At 47.8% G+C, this 21,647-nt stretch overlaps 1 protein-coding gene across 1 annotated transcript in view; it reads right to left on the minus strand.

Moving 5' to 3' along the window:
- CD9 (CD9 molecule) overlaps nt 1-21,647 on the minus strand; it is a 46,102-nt gene that overhangs the window by 19,634 nt on the left and 4,821 nt on the right. The window lies entirely within an intron of this gene.

Here is a 21,647-nt window from a genome sequence, read left to right on the forward strand (position 1 = left end):
AGTTGCCCTGCTTCCAAAACAAGGGGTTATAGATTAGAGTTACAAGAATTAGGGGTTATCTACATGAACTCTTAGTTTGCGGCAAGCTAAGGTGTAAACCTACCCCACACTTGCCTGCCAGGCACTAAGGCTACATCTACACTACAGGGGGGGGGGTCGATTTAAGATACGCAAATTCAGCTACGCGAATAGCGTAGCTGAATTCGGCGTATCGCAGCCGACTTACCCCGCTGTGAGGACGGCGGCAAAATCGACCTCCGCGGCTTCCCGTCGACGGCTCTTACTCCCACCTTCACTGGTGGAGTAAGAGCGTCGATTCGGGGATCGATTGTCGCGTCCTGACGGGACGCGATAAATCGATCCCCGAGAGGTCGATTTCTACCCGCCGATTCCGGCGGGTAGTGTAGACCAGGCCTAAGTGTCTGTGTGTGGATCCTGTTGCCATGCACTGAAAGTCCCCTAGTGTGTTTTCACCTATGCTGCTTTGAAATGGGAGTAGATCAGTGCACACTAGGGAACTTTTAGCAGCAGCAGCAGGGTGCACAAAGACACTAACTACATGCAAGGTGAGTGTGGAGTAGATTTACACCCCAGCTTGCCACAAACTAAATGTTCGTGTAGCCAAGCCCTTAGATTTTGCCTTAAATGTTTTCTAGGGCAAAGAGAAGTTTGTAACAGATGACTAGAACTAGTAACAGTTAGGCCTAAGGTTTAGGAAATCCTAGGGAAGGGTTAAGCTAGTTAAGTATGAGCTAAGAGAGAACAGAATGGCATTCACAGACTTCTGCACCCAAGAGAGACTGGAAATTGTTACAAAGGCTCAAATTATTGTCCCCTCTGCAGATAGTGCAGACAACCCGTCGCCACTGACCTCCATGGGTGCGCATGTTTCCCTCTATCACATCATACACAGTGAAACCCTGCACTGGAGAAATGCACAAAGAGAGGGAGCAAAAGACCCCTTTTCTTCCTGTGTATTATAGTACAGACATTTCTTGGGGGGGGAAAGAGGTGAACTTTTGTTGCCCATATACATATTTCCCCTCTCCCAATCTCTCTCCCCAAAATGATGGAAGTGTGTGGAGTTCCTTGAAGGGACGAGAGGGAAAAATCACTAGCAGGGGAAAATTTGGGCTTTTATTTTTAATAGTTTAGAGAGGAGTTGCAATTTAAATAGCCTCACCTCACCTTACTGTAGATTGTCCTTAAAGAGGCTTTAAAAATACCTTAGGAGTTTGGGTGTGTGTGTGGGGGGGGGGGGGCGCGGATGGGAGGGGGGGTGTCAGGGAGAATGAACCAACCTCTGAACAGCCAAAGACTGGATTTACCTGATCAGAGAAAACCACACATACCTGAAAGACCAGCACTACCTTTAAAAGCAAGTATCTGATGACCAACCTATCAAAGAGGAGCCTAAAGGTTTAGCTAGAGCGCATCAGTACATATTAGTTTGTTCTCTAGGAACCAGTCACATCCAGAGACTTCCAACCCAATCAAAGATACATTAAAAAGTCTTGACATTTCAAAGCCAAAGTGCAACCAGACAATCTTCTTCAGGTTGTACTTCAACTGAGTAAGAGTAAGGCCTGGTCTACACCTAAAGCGTTTTACTGGTGTAACTATGTTAATCCAGGGTGTGATTTTTTCCCACAGATATAATTATGCCAGTAAAAACCCTAGTGTGTTATAAAGTTATAACAGTATAAGGTGCTTTATAACAGTACAGTTTATTCTGCTTTGCTGATGATTGGCAATAAACTATACTGGTATAACTGCATCCACATGTGATGGGGGAGGGGAGAGAGTTTGCCACTTTATCTTTGCTAGGTATAATAAAAGCAGTGGAAAATTTTAAAGTGTAAATAGAGGCCAATAAGATTTGACTAGGCTGAAGTTCAAGAAGGTCATAGGGTTATAAAGGAAAGTATGTCAAGTATATAATGCTATTCTGAGATACCCCAGCATGCTCAGGCAGCAAGAGTCATAACGAAGGGACTTTCAGCAAAAGCCTTAATCTCTCAGAGGGTCAGGAAATTCTCTTCTCACCCTTTTGCCCACCATATCCTAAATGGCCAAAGAAGCAGTGTGGGGTTTTCAAGGAGTGACTCTCATTCGTCAACAAGCATTCGGCACTACTCACTCATCTCAGCATATGCCGGGTTCTCACTAAGGTTCCATTTTCAAGTGGCTTATGCGTTAGAGGTTGTAAGCCTGTTACTGACCCAAGTAATGTGTATTTTAGATAGTTATAAACTTGTCAGTGGATGGTGTATTGTAGTTACAAAACATGATTGTGAGTGACCTATAGACCAATTGGACTGTAACAAATTAATAAGCAATTGATGTTGTAATAAATGGTTCTTTGTTAATGTACCCTTAATATAATGTTTGATCCGATTAAGGTTGTTTACCCACAACGCTCCAGCTCCTCAGTACAGTGACACTTACCCTCTTTGCTTCCTAAGGCTAGATATTGCTATTATTTGGTTTTCAGGCAGCCTCAAGCCTTTTGTGAATAAAATGACTGAAAGCATATCTGATTCAACTTGCAATGGCCTCCCAAGTTAATGGAGACGAGCCCTTACCATCGGGTTGCCAACTTTCTGATTGCAGAAAACCAAACAGCCTTGCCCTGCCCCCAGGCCCTATCCCAGCTCACTCCATCTCCCCTCCCTCGCTCTCCCCCACCCTCATTCATTTTCACTGGGCTGGGGCAGGGGATGAGGGCTCTGGCTGGGGATGCAAGCTCTGGGTTGGGGCTAGGGATGAGAGGTAGGGAGTGTGGGGGGGGGCTCCGGGGTAGGGAAGGGGGTTGGGGTGTGGAAGGGGATGAGGGCTCCGGGGTGGGCCGAGGGGTTCAGAGTGCAGGAGGGGGCTCCAGGGTGGGGCAGGGCTCCCAGCCGCGCTTACCTCAGGCGGCTTCCGGGAAGCAGCGACATGCCGCTCTGGCTCCTAGGCATGGGGTGGCCAGGGGGCTCTGCATGCTGCTCCTGTCTGCATGCACCGCCCCCACAGTCCCCATTGGTCGCAGAGCTCCCATGGGAGCTGCAGAGCTGGAGCCCCCCTGGCCGCACCTCCACCTAGGAGCCCGAGGGACATGCACGCTACTTCCAGGAGCCGCACGGAGCTGACCACTGCGGCCAACCAGACTTTTAGCAGCCCAGTCAGTTGTGCTGACCTGAGCCGCCAGGGTCCCTTTACGACCGGACGCCTGGCAACCTTACCAGGACTCTCCAATCTACCCACCACCACCCCAAATTTGGGGATTTTTATAATTCCAATCCAAGATGAGAAATTTGGGCCTCATCTTTCAAATTAGAGCTGAGCAGAAAAGTCTGTCGCCATTTTTAGTTTCTGCCTGGGAAAGGGAAGCTGGACACTGTTGGTTTTAAGCTATAAAGAGCTGACCTATAGCAAATCCAAGGCCAGTTTTTAAAAACAGAAGGGAGTTTGGTTTTTTTAAACCACATCCTTCTCAAATCAAAAGGATACTTTTATGACTTTTGTCTGGCTACCACAACACTGTAAAACTGCAACTGGAAGGAAAACCAGTGATAATCCAAGCTATTTTATGGAGTGGCATGTTTTCTACTTTGGAGTACAATTCTACTCTGAAGCAACTATAAAAATGGCATTACAGAGCTCTAAGCTTATTACCTCTCAATGACTACATATTAAAAGAGGCTCAATTTATAAGTAAAATGGATCACCCGTAATAAAAATTATACAGATAGAGCATAGTTGATGATTCTGTTGATGATGCACCAAGAATCTAGCTCCCTCTCCACAGGTGTTGTAGGACAAAAATAAAAAACAGATTCGGGGAGGTATTTTGTTGGGGTCAAAAAGTTAAGCAGATATATCTGAAGAACTGAAGGAGACAGATCTTTTGTTTGTGGCATTTTCCGACCACAATTTCCTGTTCTGAATTTGTAACACAGGTTACTAAGCCTAAACAATAAGCATATAATTTAAGCTTGTTACTTGGGCCTTGGCTACACTTGCAGCTGTACAGCGCTGTGAGGTAAACCTGTCTTCGTGCAGCTGAGTAGGGAAAAGCGCTGCAGTCTGTCCACACTGACAGCTGCCAGCGCAGTGGCGTGGCCACACTTGTAACATTTGCAGCTGTGTTGGGAGCGGTGCATTATGGGCAGCTATCCCAGCATTCATGTGGCTGCAACGTGCTTTTCAAAACGGGGGGCGTGGGGTGGATTGTGACAGGGAGTGTGGGGGGAGAGAGAGTGCTTTTTGGAGCATGTCATCTCTCTATTTTGCAAGTGCCGAACTCCCGGCACCCTGCTCATTCATTCACTCACTCAAAGCAAGCTGCAATCTGTTTACTTTTCTCTGTGGTAGGAGCTTTGAAACCGGCACTTCCGCATTCCTGCAGCCGGTCACAACAATGGAGAGGATTGGCCACTTGACAAGGTGATTAGTACAGCGCTGCAAGCGTTTACACTCACACCCGTGAGTCGTAGCCACTCCGCTGCAGCTGTTATTCCTCTCGGGGAGGTGGAGTACCTGCAGCGGTGTACCCAGGGAGATACAGCGCTGTAAGTGCCCTGCCAGTGTGGACGGGGAGTGAGTTACAGCGCTGGGGGAGGCTTTACAGCGCTGTAACTTGCAAGTGTAGCCAAGGCCTTGGTGCGTATAAACAACACGTAGTCAGTCAGTTCCACTGTTTCCCCTGTATACAGTCAGTCACTTCCCCTTTGTGTGGGTTTTTGCATACAGCAACAGGAGAGAGAAAAAATTTTTTTTTAAAAGGCAAGAACAATACAACTGTTAACCCCCCCAAAATTGACAGGTTGAATCCAGAGATGGTATAGAAACCCAAAGTTAACTTTTTAAACATAAGTTAATTGAAGAATTAAAGATATTAAGTTGAAATCCACTCTACCCGCAAAACTTGGACAGATCCCGTTATGGGAACAGGCCTGTCATAGACACTGTGTTAAGTCTAAACAAAAACAGGAGTTAATCGGATATCCAACTTGATGGCTGAAAAAGAGTTCTAATCCCCAAAGAGGGCACTAGTAATGGCAGGAACTTGACTTTTTAGACTTCTCTTCTTTGCCATTTATATTAATGTAAGCGGGGGAATGGTCCCGCTATTGTGGGGAACTTTCCTGGCTTCTGCACTACCCCGGTGAAGTGGGCTAGCGAAAGGATCCGAGTCCTCGCTCCCACTTCCTTTACCCAGAGGCCTCCCTGCCCTTGAGGACTCCCCTTCCACTCTCCTGTCTGGCAGAGTCCTCGTAAACCCCGACAAGGCTGGGCCCAGGATTCCTGGGGGGCTTGACCCCCAACCCTGCTGTGGTCACCTAGGACAGGGGCTAGGGTGTCCCCACTCCGGGGTACTCTCTCTGCACTGGGCACCTCCCTGACCCACAGATCATTTTATACAATTTAAAGCAAATACAAGTTGTTTAATTAACAATTACTTTTAAAAAAGAATAAGGAAAAATGGGAAAGGTTAAAGGAAACACATCACCCTGCTCTGAGGCAGGGAATATCACAAGCAGTGTCTCTGGAACGTCAGGGCAGTTCACAGTCTGTTTCTTGTAGGTCCCGGGCCTCCTTCTCAGGCCCTGGCTGTGCTGCAGAGATGCTGCGGGTTGGACACTTGCTCTGGCGGTGGCCACACGCTCTCAGGCTCTAGGTGGCAGGACCCTTCTTCCCAGCGTCGCCCCCGCCCTGTCGGGGTTACGATCCCCCTCCAAGTCTGGCCTGCAAGGCCTCTTGGCTGAGGTATCTCCCTGCGCTGGGCCCACTGCCAGGGTCCCCCTCACTCTCCCCAGCTGCTCACCGCACCCAGCTCCGGACGGCTCCAGCCCCAGCTCCAGCTCCAGCTCCACTCTGCCTCAGCACGGCTGCTGCTGCTGCTCTGCCTCCAGCTCCCTGGGCTGCTTCTCTGGCCTCTCTGGCTCTGGTTGCTACAGCTCTGCCCCCAGGACAGGTCAGCTCTGCAGGCTGCTTCTGTGACTCTGCTCCCAGCTCTGACCTGCTTCCTGGCTGCTTGTCTGGCCCCTCTGGCTCTGGTTGCTGCAGCTCTCCTCCCAGGGCAGGTCTGCTCTGCAGGCTGCTTCTGTGACTCTGCTCCCAGCTCTGACCTGCTTCCTGGCTGCTTGTCTGGCCCCTCTGGCTCTGTGGCTGCAGCTCTCCTCCCAGGGCAGGTCTGCTCTCTCTGGGCTGTGCTCTGGCTTTGGGGCTGCAGCTCTGCTCCCAGCAACTTAGCTCGGGCCCCTGCTCTCTCCTTAGCTCGGCCCCACTCTGTCTGACCCAGGCAATTCCAGCTCACACGGAGGACGGGATCTCCCTGGCCTCCTGACCCTCTGATTAGCCTGCCCGCCCTGTCAATCAGGCTGATCTGGAGCATTGGCCTCTCCCCATTGTTCCTGGGGACTGTCAGTCTCAGGCTCCTGATTTGCCATCGACCCTTCCCCTTTTAGTACTGGGAGCAAGCCAATCAAAACACCCCCACTGAATGTTAGTAAGGGGGCAACAGTCCCCTTACATTCCCCCTTGCTAAAATACTGCCACATCCACAATATTCACACCGGTACATCCGGGCCCCATAATAACAACATATACCCACATCATTTTATATCAACAACCCATTAACAATTATCAAAAGAACATTTAACATATTTAACATTCCACATCTACTTCTTAATACCATACATAACAATATTCATTAAAACACTACATAGAACCAATAACATAATTATCTCTAAGTCTAACAGGAAGTACACCCTTATTAGCCCTCTGCGACCTTCTTAAGACTGGCGGTTCGTTACCCATATTTTCTATTTTCCTATCCTCGGGTAATACTGGGTCAGTTTGAAGGATCTGGCCATTCTTGTTAGGGTTTGGGTTTGCCCCACTCTGTATTCGGTTTGTGGGACTAGAACCATTTCCCAATTGGTTTCAGCCTCCTCGGGGTGTACTGATCTACGCCTCCTATGGTCCCTATCTGGACTAAGAGTGCAATGTTTCAACTGGTCCCTATGTACTACTCTCTCAGGACCCCCTCGTTCAGGCCGGATGGTGTAAACTGGTAGCTCGGGATTGTTGTGAGCGACTACAATGTGGGGATTTGACTCCCATTTGTCCTGTATTTTATTACGCCCCCGGTGTCTATGGTTACGAACTAGTACACGGTCACCAGGCCTGATGAGAGCCCCACTGGACTTGCGATCATAAGTCCTTTTCCTACTTCGGGCTGTGTCTTTAGTTGTATTGAGAGCAACGTCACAGGCTATCTTCAGCCTGTCATGGTTACCTTTGACCCAGTCATCCAAATTGGTCACCTCATCCTCCTCAGGGCCCTCTCTGTCCAGAATATCCAATGGCAACCTGGGATCCCTCCCAAACATGAGATAAAAAGGAGCGTAACCTGTCGACGAATGGACATGGCTGTTATAGGCCAACACCAGCTCAGGGAGATGTTCCTGCCAGGCTCGCTTCTTTTCTGGCGGGAGCGTTCTTAGCATGTCATGCATTGTCCGGTTAAATCTCTCGCACTGAGCGTTTCCTTGCGGGTGATAGGGTGTTGTTCGGCTTTTGGCTATGCCATACAGTTTACACAATTCAGATATCACCTCTGATTCAAAATTCCTCCCCTGATCCGAGTGTAACCGTGCCGGACAACCATAATACACAAACCAGTGTTTTATGAGGGCTTCAGCCGTTGTCCGCGCTGTCTGGTTTCTAGTTGGAACTGCAACAGTGAATCGGGTGAACATGTCCGTGAGAACCAGTATGTTCTCATACCCCTCTGAAGATCTCTCTAGCCGTGTGTAATCCATCGCTAGGACCTCCATTGGGGCAGTCACATTAGTACAGGTCAAAGGGGCTCGGTTGGGAGGAAACACATCTTTGGCTAAGGCACACCGTTTGCACTGACGGATCCACACTTGCACGTCGCTACCCATCGTGGGCCAGTAATAGTTTCTCCTCATTACCTCCAGAGTGCTCCTGTCTCCAAAATGCCCCCCATGATCATGCCTGGCTTCATAAACTTGACGGCGGAGTGACACAGGCACCACTAACTGCCACACTTCTTCACCATCTCGGGGATGATATGTTACCCGGAACAGCACTCCACGATGTAATCTAAGTCGTTCCCACTGTCTGGCTAGCTTCTTAGACTGGGGGTATCTGGCCCCAAATCTCCGGTCTGGCCTCGTTCGGCTCATGACTGCCACTAAGACAGGTCCAACATCACCTTCTCGTTGCAGAGTTTGAATCTCCTCCCATGAGTACCCCGAGATTATTGCGCTCTCCCCTTTTACCAGGTTTTGTACTGCATCCTTTACCGTCACTTCGTCTTCGGGCTTTGGATTCTCTAGCCACAAACACGTACGCACGACATCTGCAGGAATGACTAGGAAGTCTTTCTCCAGATCCTCGCCCTCTTCTGATTCCTCCTCCAGAGGCAATCTAGACAGGGTGTCAGCATTGATGTTCTGCCTTCCAGGTTTATACTGTACTTCAAAAGTGAACTCAGCGAGTTGGGCCACCCAGCGGTGTTCAATTGCACCTAAATTAGCCGTTGCGAGGTATCGGAGTGGATTGTGGTCTGAGATTACCGTGAATTTAGAGTACACTAAATAATCCTTAAATTTTTCAGTGATAGCCCACTTCAAGGCCAACAGTTCTAGTTTAAAAGCACTGTAGTTTTTGTCATTTCTTTCTGACCTCCTCAGCCCTCGGCTCGCATATGCGATCACACGCTCGGCCCCCTCTTGCTTCTGGCTGAGCACCGCACCTAGGCCGTGCAGGCTCCCGTCCGTTGTCACTATAAATGGCAGGCTAAAGTCAGGATATGCAAGCACAGGTGGTGACATCAGCCGATGTCTTAGTTTGTCAAAAGCTGTCTGACAGGCATCATCCCACACAAAACATTGGTCCCTTCCCTTCCTTTGGGCAGGTTGGCCCACTAGTCCATATAGCGGTGCAGCAATGTGCGCGAACTTTGGAACAAATCGTCTGTAATAGCTCATGAAACCTAGAGCCTGCCGCACTTGCTTGGCATTCTTGGGGACCGGCCAATTTTCCAGCGCCCTGGTCTTCTCTTCATCTACCTGGATTCCATCCTTTGAAATCACATGGCCCAAGAATTTGACTTTTTCACGTAGGAGGCAGCACTTACTCGGCTTCAGCTTCAATCCATGTTCCTTCAATCGTGTGAAAACCAACTCCAATTTTTCCATATGACTCTCAAAATCCTTGGAAAACACAATAACATCGTCCAGGTATATCAGCAAAATGTCTAAGATATAGTCTCCTAACACCCCCTCCATTAGTCTCTGGAACGTAGCAGGTGCATTACACAAGCCGAATGGCATACGTGTCCATTCAAACAGCCCAAACGGAGTCGTCACTGCTGTCTTTTCCCGGTCTCGTTCTTCCACTGCAACCTGGAAATAACCAGAAGTTAAATCGAGGGTTGAAAACACTCTTGCACTTCCTAATGCATCCAGTGACTCTTCCACCCGGGGTAGTGGGTAGGCATCCTTGTGCGTTACCTCATTCAGTTTCCTGTAGTCACAGCAAAATCGCACCCCACCATCTTTTTTTATTACAATCACTGCGGGTGATGCCCACGGACTGTGGCTTTCTTTAAGGACACCTTGAGTCACTAGGTCCAGAATGTGTTTTTCTACCTCCTGGAACACTCGTGGTGAGATCCGCCGGTGTCTCTGTTTTATCGGGACAGCATCTCCAGTGGCTATTTGGTGTGTCACTGTGGTGGTGTAACCAAAGTCCCGCTCATCCCTGGAAAAGACCTCTTGATGTCTCTCCAATAGCGCCCGCAAACGGCCAACCTGTGTAGGGGTTAGCTGTTGGAGGTCCACTTGGACTGGAATGGGTAGCTCTCCATCAGGTGCCGCTTGCGATGTGATAACCTGTTTGCCTTTTTTTACTTCTGTCACCCGCAGCTCATCCCCATTTTCTTCCAAGGCCACCCCCACTGGGGGTACCACTCCTTCAGGACGGTGTACCTCTGCCACCCTGGTTCGGGGACACAACTTTATGGCCTTGTTACTTGAGTTTAACAGCCTGACTGGCACTTTTCCTTTGCTGGCATTAGCAAGTACATTTGCAACCAGGAGCCCATTAGGGAGACTGGCCCCAGGTGTTGGCTCAACAAGCACTCTGTATCCGTCAAAGTCGCTTGGCACCCGGCAGCGCCCATCAATAATCTTCTCACTCCAGGGAGGTATAACCACCTTCTGTCTCCCTGCCACCTTAACATAGCCAATTTGTCCCGTTGGACCCGGGAAACGTCCATGTCTCTCCACTTGGGCTAGTACCCGCTTCAGTGTAGCGTCCTTCCTAGGCTGCCCGTGACGGTTCATCTCCTGGGTTCCTTCTCCTACCAACAGTAATTCTTTCAGCTCTCTTACAATATTCATCCCGAGAATTCCCGGTACTCTGTTCTCCATTAAAGTCTTTCCTGAAGCTGTGTCCTTTAGGATAAAGATGCATTTCCCAGGGATTGTTCGACCCATGTACCCTACATCAGCTTCAAGACACCCCACCACAGGGATGGCAAGTCCATTAGCTGCCGTTAGCTTACAAATCGGGTATTATGCATGGTCAGATCTCTCTCTTTTAAGCAGTTTCGGAAATATGATTCAGAAATAGTGGTGACTTCTGAGCCAGTGTCTATCAAACAGCGGGTTCTCACCCCTGCTATGGTTATATCCACTGTCAAGCAGTCCCCGAAAGCTCGGCCACAGAAGTCACTGAATATACTAACATCATCAGGGTCCTTTTCCTCGCTGCTGACACACTGCCCTTTTCCTAGGGACAGCCGTAGAAACCCTTCAGTCCCCACTTGGCCTTCTGATGGTTGGCTGCTTGCTCCCGGTGCCTCTTGAATTTCAGGCGCCTGGGACTCCAGTCTCCTTCTCAGTGTACAATCTCGGCTAGTATGTCCTGGCCTTTCGCAAGTATAACAAATGTATCTTCCCAGCTCGTCCTTCAGTGGGGCTCTTCGGGATCCCGGTGCCCTTGGATACTTTGGCATACTAATGGGATTTTTTTCTTTCATCAACTCGGTCATCACTTTCATCATCTCCCCCTGTTGGACTGCCAGTTTTTGGACAGCTTCACTTAAGCTTTCCAATGTTAGCTCTGTTTGGGGCAGGGCCTTTTCCCCAGCAGCTGCATTCACTAGGCCCCCTCTTCGTGTATGGGGGTTAGGCTTGGCCGCCTCTGCCACAGGAACTTCCTCTTCTTCTGACCACATAATGGCAGCCTGCATGAGTTCATGGAACTTCTTACTGGGCTCTTCTTTAAACCTCCTTTTCATTTCACGTCGGAGGGAGTCATCACGGAGCCCCAGCACCAACTGCTCTTTCAGAACCGTATCTGGGTCTGGAACTCGCTGAGGGTCTCGCCGCTCCACTTTGCTCATTCTCTCCTGGAGGTCATATGCGTATGCCCGGACAGTTTCACCAGGTTCCCGCTTTTTCTCAAAAAACTCCTTTAGTCGGGTTCCAATAGGTACCTTGTCTCCATACACTTTTAGGAGGAGTTCAAATACCTTTTCCACATCTTTCTTGTCTGCCACTGCCATGAACTTTACTGTGGCCTTGGCCTGGCCTTTGAGGTGCTCCTCTATGAAGTCCACATGATCTTCTTCAGGTACTCTTAGCACACGCAGAGCCGCCTTCACAGACTTGACCCACTCCTCTACTGTAATGTCTCCTGGTCTAGTCGGGAAGCCACCAAACTCCGTGACCTTCCGCTCCCGTGGGACATAAATAGTAGGGGGTTTCTTAGCTTCTGCTGTCTGTTGGTCTATTACTGCCTTGGCCAGCGATAAGGCTTCTCTCTGTTCAGTTCTAGCTTGCTGTAATGCCTCCGCTTGGTCTGATAATCTGCGCTGAAGTTCAGCAAACTGGGTTCGTAGTTCTTCAATTCCAGCCATGGTAGGGTGCTCAACCAGGCCCGGACCGTGCTACTAGAACTTAACCAGAAAACCAATGGGATGGACCCTGTGGATAGGATCCTGTTCGTGACGCCAATTATGTAAGCGGGGGAATGGTCCCGCTATTGTGGGGAACTTTCCTGGCTTCTGCACTACCCCGGTGAAGTGGGCTAGCGAAAGGATCCGAGTCCTCGCTCCCACTTCCTTTACCCAGAGGCCTCCCTGCCCTTGAGGACTCCCCTTCCACTCTCCTGTCTGGCAGAGTCCTCGTAAACCCCGACAAGGCTGGGCCCAGGATTCCTGGGGGGCTTGACCCCCAACCCTGCTGTGGTCACCTAGGACAGGGGCTAGGGTGTCCCCACTCCGGGGTACTCTCTCTGCACTGGGCACCTCCCTGACCCACTGATCATTTTATACAATTTAAAGCAAATACAAGTTGTTTAATTAACAATTACTTTTAAAAAAGAATAAGGAAAAATGGGAAAGGTTAAAGGAAACACATCACCCTGCTCTGAGGCAGGGAACATCACAAGCAGTGTCTCTGGAACGTCAGGGCAGTTCACAGTCTGTTCCTTGTAGGTCCCGGGCCTCCTTCTCAGGCCCTGGCTGTGCTGCAGAGACGCTGCGGGTTGGACACTTGCTCTGGCGGTGGCCACACGCTCTCAGGCTCTAGGTGGCAGGACCCTTCTTCCCAGCGTCGCCCCCGCCCTGTCGGGGTTACGATCCCCCTCCAAGTCTGGCCTGCAAGGCCTCTTGGCTGAGGTATCTCCCTGTGCTGGGCCCACTGCCAGGGTCCCCCTCACTCTCCCCAGCTGCTCACCGCACCCGGCTCCGGACTGCTCCAGCCCCTGCTCCAGCCCCAGCTCCACTCTGCCTCAGCACGGCTGCTGCTGCTGCTCTGCCTTCAGCTCCCTGGGCTGCTTCTCTGGCCCCTCTGGCTCTGGTTGCTACAGCTCTGCCCCCAGGACAGGTCAGCTCTGCAGGCTGCTTCTGTGACTCTGCTCCCAGCTCTGACCTGCTTCCTGGCTGCTTGTCTGGCCCCTCTGGCTCTGTGGCTGCAGCTCTCCTCCCAGGGCAGGTCTGCTCTCTCTGGGCTGTGCTCTGGCTTTGGGGCTGCAGCTCTGCTCCCAGCAACTTAGCTCGGGCCCCTGCTCTCTCCTTAGCTCGGCCCCACTCTCTGACCCAGGCAATTCCAGCTCACACGGAGGACGGGACCTCCCTGGCCTCCTGACCCTCTGATTAGCCTGCCCGCCCTGTCAATCAGGCTGATCTGGAGCATTGGCCTCTCCCCATTGTTCCTGGGGACTGTCAGTCTCAGGCTCCTGATTTGCCATCGACCCTTCCCCTTTTAGTACTGGGAGCAAGCCAATCAAAACACCCCCACTGAATGTTAGTAAGGGGGCAACAGTCCCCTTACATTAAGGCTACTAAGCATCCGATTGCTTCCTCCAAAATCCATCCCTAGTCATCTTTCACTTCTTACAACGGCAGCTTCGTCCTCCAGAACTTGCATCACTCCTCAATCCATCTGACTACAGCTAAATTGTTTTCCTTGCATGTTACTCTTACTACATCACCCCTCTTCTTAATCCCTACACTGGCTTCCAGTCATTTTCTGTATCAAATGCAAACTCCCCTTTGTTGCTTTCCAGGCTGTGCCCCTGTATATGTATTCTTGTCTCCTACTGTGGCCCACAACATGCCCTTTCTTTTCCCAACTGCATGCACCTTGACACTCTCCTAGTCTCCACTTCCTTCCTGCACTTGTGTCCCCATGCAACCTCTGTCTTTGAAGTTCCTCCTCTGAGCTCACCTTTCTGTTAGCTTTCCAATGCTGAGCACCACTTGATTATTCCTGTAAGACCCTGCTCCCACAAACTCTTTGTTTTGTTTAAATTATATATAAACATACAAGCTATAGTTCACACAAAGGTTATCATGGTATTTACTGTTTTGACTCCAATCCCATACACTGCTTTTTTGCTCCCTTACTGTGCATAGCCATCCTGGATTTTCAAATTATTTGGACCAGAGTCCCAGACCTGCCTTATTTTTTCTGTAGAAAACCCATGCACACCTATAATGTTGCAGAGTGGAGTTACTGGATAACTGGGTTGTGACAGAACAGATTATTCTGGATAACCAATCTTGAGGAAGATAAGGGGAAGGTGGGAGGGAAGAATAGCTCTATGACTGAGCTGGATGTTAGATGAAAGTTATAAAGCGGAGCTGGTATCAGGGCCGGCGCAACCACTAGGCGATCTAAGCAGTTGCCTAGGGTGCCAGGATTTGGGGGCGGCATTTCGGGTCCCTCAGCAGCATTTTGGCGGCGACGCTTCGCGGCGGCAGGATCTTCGGCCGCTCCGGTCTTCAGCGGCATTTCGGCAGTGGGATCTCCCGGAACCACCCCTCTCCTGTCCTCTTCCGTCCTTGGTGCCGCCTGGGGCGGCAAAAAAGCTGGCGCCAGTCCTGGATGGTATACAACCTATTTCCACCTCTCCTTGAAAACACTTATTGAAACTTTGCTAGTGGGGTCTTTTATGTTTTTAAGGAAAATGTTACGTTAATTGAACAAGGAGATATCAGGGTATAAAAAATTACTTATTCCAAGTTTTATTCATTTATCTTGTACAAGAACAAATATACTATGTTAGAAGGTCAGGCAATGAGTTTTGGAGTTAATCACTGAAGTAATTTGAGCCTCTTGGATCTCCAGGAGATCTCTTCTGAACTTAAATCCTTCATTGGTCTTGAGAAGGGCATGACTTCCACAGGCACAGGTTGTGAGGGTCAGATAGATACAAGAAACACACACACACACACACACACACACATATCCAGCGGAGCCTGTGAGCTTGCGGACAGACACAACTCCTGTTCCAGAAGCTCAAAGACATCCTAAAAGTAAGGTCTCAAGGTTGGCAGATGATGCCTAGATGGGTTAGTTAAGTGCAGTTTCTTCCTTAGAGCTTGCAAGGTATACAGAATGTACTCGTGGGCCTTCTGTATTTGCTGCTACAGAACCAAGCTCCATGACCACCATTACCGACCTCTCCATTACCTCAATCGTATGGAGACTATGGAGCTTGTCACTCCATAAGCACTGCCTGCATAAGATCTATTAGAGCTATGGTTCAAAGAACTTACCAACTCTGAAGAAACCTGTGTAATTAATTTAAGTTTTACAAGTCATAACTCCTGTTTAAAAGCTTGCCATATGCTGACAAAGTGGCTAGGTTACATTTCATGAGAGGGATAAGGGAGCGCTCCACTCAACATTGCATCTGAGTACCTTATCGAAGAAAAAGAAAGAAATCTAAGAGAAAATCTCTACCTTTTGTTCCACCCCATCATCAGCAAGTGTGTGTTATAAGTTATTGTACCCTGTGAAGGCAAGGGCAGAGAAGTGGATTTTACTTCTCAATTTGCAGGTGACAAAATAAGTTAGTTTTTCCAATCTCTTCAAAACGACAGAGTGCCACAGTTGTGGAACAGCTTCTGAAAAATCTGCCTGAGGCTATGTTTACGCTACAGAACCTACCCCAGCATAACTATGTCAGCACAGTTATAGCCCCTACACAAACAGAAGGGGGTTGTTTGTCAAGGTAGGAACACCACCTCCCTGAATGATGTTAGCTGTGTTGACAGAAGCCCTCTTCCACCAACACAGCTGACTCTACACTGGGGGATTTGTCGGCATAGCTAGGTCAATCACAGGTGCTATTATTGCACACCCCTCACTGATGCAGTATACCAGTATTACTTTAAGCGTAGACCAAGCCTCGTGTGCGCAAATCTCCATCTAGAGGTTGAAAGTTCCATTGTTCCAGAGCAGGGGTAGTCAATAGGCGGCGCAGGGGCCAAATCCGAACCGCCAGATGCTTTTGAACAGACTGCAACATCTTTTTATTTATGTATCATTATTGTTGTTGTTTTTGTATTTTCTCTGGAGTCTGGACCTTGACCAAGAAATTTGGACCTTGACAAAAAATAATTGATTACCCCTGTTCCAGAGGGACATAGCTGTTGCGTGGGTCATGGACTTGAAGTGAAGGACTATCTCACTTTACCTTTCTGTGCCTCAGTTTCCTCTCCCACCCTTTGTCTGTGGCATCTATTTAGACTGCAAGCTCTTAAGAGCAGGGACTGTCCCTTACTATGTGTATGTAGAGGTATTAACATAACATGGCCCCACCCTCTGTTGGGAGTTACAGTAATACAAATAATAAACTTGCTGGGATTAATCATGTGCAGGGCTTTTGAAGATAAAGGACTAAAACCTTCAATTAGGCAAATTAACAAGGGATGCAGAGAGCAGACTAGGCTGATGTGTGCCAGAACCCTTGTGATTTAAAATGAATGTCAGAGTATAGTGCCCAAGAGAAGGCCTATGAGAACTCCTGGGTACTTTCCAATGCCATATGAAAGGTGTGTATGTCTCTGGATAAGTGGGTTTGGGAGGAATGGATCAAGGGAGAGAGGGACTCTTCCACTTTCATTCAGATGGCATTAGAAAGTGGCCATTTACTATGCGCCTAGGCTCCTTTTTCAAAGCTTATTAAAAGCTCACTGCACTTTGGAGTGCAAATCCCTAGAGCTGCTAAAATTTGAAATGAATGCCATTTAGTGATGTATATTTGATTAAAATCAAGTTTGGGAAATTAATTTCAAGGGAAAGGAAGTGAGACTGTGGCAGTGCATTGCAGTCAGTAAAAACCAGAGTATTTCCACAGCTGTGAGCATCATAGTGCTGCACGGAACAAAATTAGGAGGAGAAAGATGGGGGGGGGAGGGGAAAAAGTATCAATAATAATTTTTGGCTACTTGACTACTACTTGACTGTTTTTTCCAGGCATCACTAAATGACCATTCCTCATTTAGGGCTATCCAAAAGCATGCCCTGCCCTCCCCACCTTAAGAATGTGAGTGTAGAGTAAGTCGGTGTGGTCCCTCCTCCCCACCTTCAAAACAAGAAAACTACCAAAACATTTACCTCAATCTTTCCACTGGTACAGAAACCAAAACAACCTCTACCCCCACATATGCATGCCGATATACTGCCTGGGGCCAAGACCAAACGTGATACTGCGAAGCATGTAGAAAAGTTTTGAGATTATTATGAGCAATTTAGGAACATGTCTGACTTTGAACAGACTAAAACTTCTGGCTCACTATAGACAAGGAAAGAAAATCACGGATAAGAAAATCAAATAAGGGTTTTGAATGGACTGAGGTTGAGCCTTAGGCCTGGTCCTCACTAACCCCCCACTTCGAACTAAGATACGCAACTTCAGCTACGTGAATAACGTAGCTGAAGTCGAAGTACCTTAGTTCGAACTTACCGCGGGTCCAGACGCGGCAGGCAGGCTCCCCCGTCGACTCCGCGTACTCCTCTCGCAGAGCAGGAGTACCGGCGTCGACAGCGAGCACTTCCGGGATCGATTTATCGCGTCTAGACAAGACGCGATAAATCGATCCCAGAAGATCGATTGCTTACCGCCGGACCCGGAGGTAAGTATAGACGTACCCTTAGTAATGGCATCACTATCCACAGCAGTATGACTTTTCAAGCTTCTGAGATGCATAATGCATATCTGGCAATTAGAAAAGAGTCAGCAACTGTTTATTACGATCATGTTTAACCCTACTTTGCTTTGGAAATTTATGGCTTGGAAAAAAGATGTTTTCTTTCTCATTAAGCAAGTTCCAATTCAAGAGTGTTATTTGCAAAGTTAATGCAATGCCTACTGTACTGCAACAGCATTTATTGCAATAAAATGGTATGACATTACAGGGAATTCTTGAACCAAAGCCAAGACTAGTGGCCATTTTACACAAGTTACTATTCAGAAGTCAGTCTACTGATTTTACATTTATTTAAATGGCAAATTAAGTTAAAACTGCTAGAAATCTAAATACAGATAATTTCACATCAGATTGCTCAGGGCAATGTACTGCAATTGTGCTCCTGACTTTCCTCTACATTTTACATGGAATTCAAGTACGTACACTGGAAGTTAACATATCAGTTCAATTGACCACAAGTAGTATTTTGATTCAGGCTCTACAGCCCATGACTAAGTCAACAGCCTTGACCATTACACAAGGCAGAGAGAAAATATTTTATAAAAATGCTTGGGTTGTTTTGTTTTTTTTAAGTTTTTTGCTGAATGTCTCTGCTCTGTGAGAAATCTTTCCCCTCCACTTATTTGAGTAGCGTAAGGAAGGGGTTCTCAACTTTTTTCTTTCTGAGCTCCCCCCCAACATGCTATAAAAACCTCCATGGCCCACCTGTGCCACAACAGCTGTTTTTCTGCATATCCAGTAGATTAAAAGCCAGGGCTGGCATTAGGGGGTAGCAAGCAGGGCAATTGCCTGTGGCCCCACAACACAGGGGGCCCTGCAAAGCTGAGTTGCTCGGACTTTGGCTTTAGCCCCGCGTGGCTTGGGTTCGGCTTTCTGCCCTGAGCCCCAGGGAGTCTAACACCAGCCCTGCTCTCTGGTTTATTTTGGCGGCCCCCCTGAAACCTGCTCCCGGCCTCCTAGGGGCTCCCGGACCCCTGGTTGAGAACCGCTGGCTTAAGAAGTCTGTTCTACATTTGTCAGTACACTTTAAAGAGGCTGGCTGTTTTTCATACAATCATAGAAATGTAGGACTGGAAGGGACCTTGAGAAGTCATCAAATCCAACCCTCCACGCTATGGTACTACAACAAACAGATGAACTAAGTGCTCTGTCACAAAGTGGATCAGACACACGCTGAAGAAAGGAAGAAGCCTCCAAAGTCCAGTCTTACCATTACCATCGTTTTACTGGAATCATGGCCTCTGTAAACAAGGGTGAGTGAGAGATACAAAATAGTACTTCAAAACAGGGTTCAAAGATTTAAGTCACTTGATTTTTTTTTTCCCATTTAAGTCAGGTTGAGGCTTTGTAAAACTAATTTTAGCACATGAGCTATTGCAACTTTAGATAAAAAGAACATGTATATTATAATTCATTATAAATTTTAAACTGCCACTACTAGTAGGGTATTGTCTTTGAATATTGCAAGACTGCTATAAGCAAAAAAACAAAAAATATTGAAAGTTACATGTTTGCAGCATCAGGGCTTTAAACTTACTATAAAAACTGACTGTAAATGTACTTACATGAGTAGTTCCATTGTCTTCCATGGGACTAGCCAAGTGCTTAAACTTAAGACATGTTTAAGAGCTTGTCTTCACTCTGGTGCTAAATTGGTGCCACTGAGATTGATGCAGCGGATTTGATTTAGCGGGTCTGGTGAAGACACGATAAGTCGATGGGAGAGCGCTCTCCCGTTGACAATTAATCCACCTCAATAAGAGGCGGAAGCTATGTTGATGGGAAAGCATCTCCCACTGCCTTAACGTGGTGTAAATCGATATAAGTTATGTTGCTTGGGGGGGAAGGGGTGTTTTTTTTACACCCCTTAGCGACGTCACTTACGTCGACTTAAGCGATAGTGTAGACAAGGCCTAAGTGTTTGCAGCATCAGGAACTAACACTAAAAACTCAGTACATTAAAGTTACTGTGAACATTTTTTATATACAGGCCAAAAATTTAAAGAGCCCCTAAGGGCTTCTGAAAATCTCAACTTAAGTTGTTTAGGAGCACAAGTCCAACTGACTTCAAACCCCGATGAAGGAGTTTAGCCTAATCAAAACACGTCCGCTTTTTGATTTGTGGACGTGCAATACATCAGAAGGTGGTGATTGTTGCAAATATAGCACTCCCTCTCCCAAGTTATTTTTAGCATCGGTTCCCTCTTTTTAACTCTCCCGCATACCATGCTTTCTATCTCTCTCCCTCACTCCCTTCACTTCTTTTCCTCTAACTTCTTTCCTCTCTCACCCATTCCGGCTGCTGTGCTCCCTGGTTCCCCCATCACACCTAAGAGAATTGGTGGCTCCATCTGGTCTGCTCCCTGATCCTTCCAACACCAGTGCCTGGGCCACACTGCTCCCCAGCTCCATTCCAAGTAGCCTGTCACTATGCACAAGTGGAATTGCCCAAGCCCAGATATAGAATTTCAAGACAAAAATTTGGCTCTGTAAGCTAGGTATTTTTAAGGGGCCACTCACCCCACTACACTGATGAGGAACAGGAATCTATAAGGCCTTATTATCTATATTCAGAGTTCCACCAGTTTAACTAAAGGTACAGTTTAAAACCAATTTACAAGCCTAATGTAAACACCAAAATAATGGCAGTAAGAGGTGTGAGCTTCTCAGGGAATTCCCTCACCTGGAGGGAAAAGAGGAGAGTATGGTTGAATCACCATCCTCTTCATATCTTAAAGATTGGGTGGGGAACCCTTGAAAGTTCAATATTCAAAGAGGGAAAGTGCCAGAATGAAACTACACCCTATAATTAGGGGAATAAGCTTAATTAAGTGGTACAGTCATCCTTGAAGTGTGGGGGAGGGGGCTGTAAGGGGGGAAATTAGGAGGCATCTGCTTAACTACCATTTTCAGTAGCTAGCCAAACTGATGCTAGTACAGTCTTCATGAGCTTGATCTCTCATGTGCAAATTTCCTAGGGATTCATAGTCCTCTGCCTGGGTCACAATATGCCTGTATACCTGTGTTTAAAAACCAGAGTCTTTAAAACAGCTTTAAGGCAAGGGCACCTCAGTCCAATTCTAAGGTAGATCATATGAAATTGACTGAGACATTTAACTCAAGACTCCTCATTAGATAAACTTATTTTCAGTGGCTGCATTCACCCCCGCATACCTATCCCCCTCCCATCCCCGCAAGTTGTGCCCTATATGAGTGAACCCTCTTTTAAGAGCTAAGGATTATTACTTAGGCTTGTGGAGGCATGGAGTTACCCGGTTAACTGTTCCTCATTAACTACATGTGTGGACACTCTTTGGACTTGTCTACAGAGGGAGAGCCTGGATTAGCTGTTGCAGAATAAACTATTCCACAATAGACCCCCGTATGGACAGTCTTATTCCACACTAAGTGACTTTGGGCAATTTAGCTTAATTCATTTTGGAACTAACCTAAACAGGAACCGAGGTGTTCTTATTCTGGAATAAGAGTGTCCACAGATGGAGTTACTCAGGAACAGCTACTGTGTTATAACTTCACATCCTACCTTAATCCACATTAACAGTTCAGTTTCTCAGGCCTGGTCTACACTACCCGCCTGAATCGGCGGGTAGAAATCGATCTCTTGGGGATCGACTTATCGCGTCTCGTCAGGACGCGACAATCGATCCCCGAATCGACGCGCTTACTCCACCAGCGGAGGTGGGAGTAAGCGCCGTCGACTGGGAGCCGCGGCAGTCGATTTTGCCGCCGTCCTCACAACAGGGTAAGTCGGATCTGATACGTCGAATTCAGCTACGCTATTCGCGTAGCTGAATTTGCGTATCTTAAATCGACCCCCCCCTGTAGTGTAGATGTAGCCTCAGGGTACCTGTTTCAGGGCTTGTCTATGCTCAAAAGTTAGTCACTTTATTCCCCCACCCATTCACAACAGTAATTGTGGATGGATGAGAATTACTCTTATTCCCAGCCCAAAGTGTGTCAACACATGGAGTTAATCAGGAGCAACTATTACAGAAAAAGGAAGTACTGTATTAAGAGAAAGACATTTAGTTTAACTATTGATGTTAAAGATCTAATTTGTCTTCAGGACCCTCTGGCTACTGGTCATCAGGGA

Source organism: Emys orbicularis, chromosome 1, assembly GCF_028017835.1.
Source record: "Emys orbicularis isolate rEmyOrb1 chromosome 1, rEmyOrb1.hap1, whole genome shotgun sequence".
In the NCBI taxonomy this organism is placed as follows: domain Eukaryota; kingdom Metazoa; phylum Chordata; order Testudines; family Emydidae; genus Emys; species Emys orbicularis.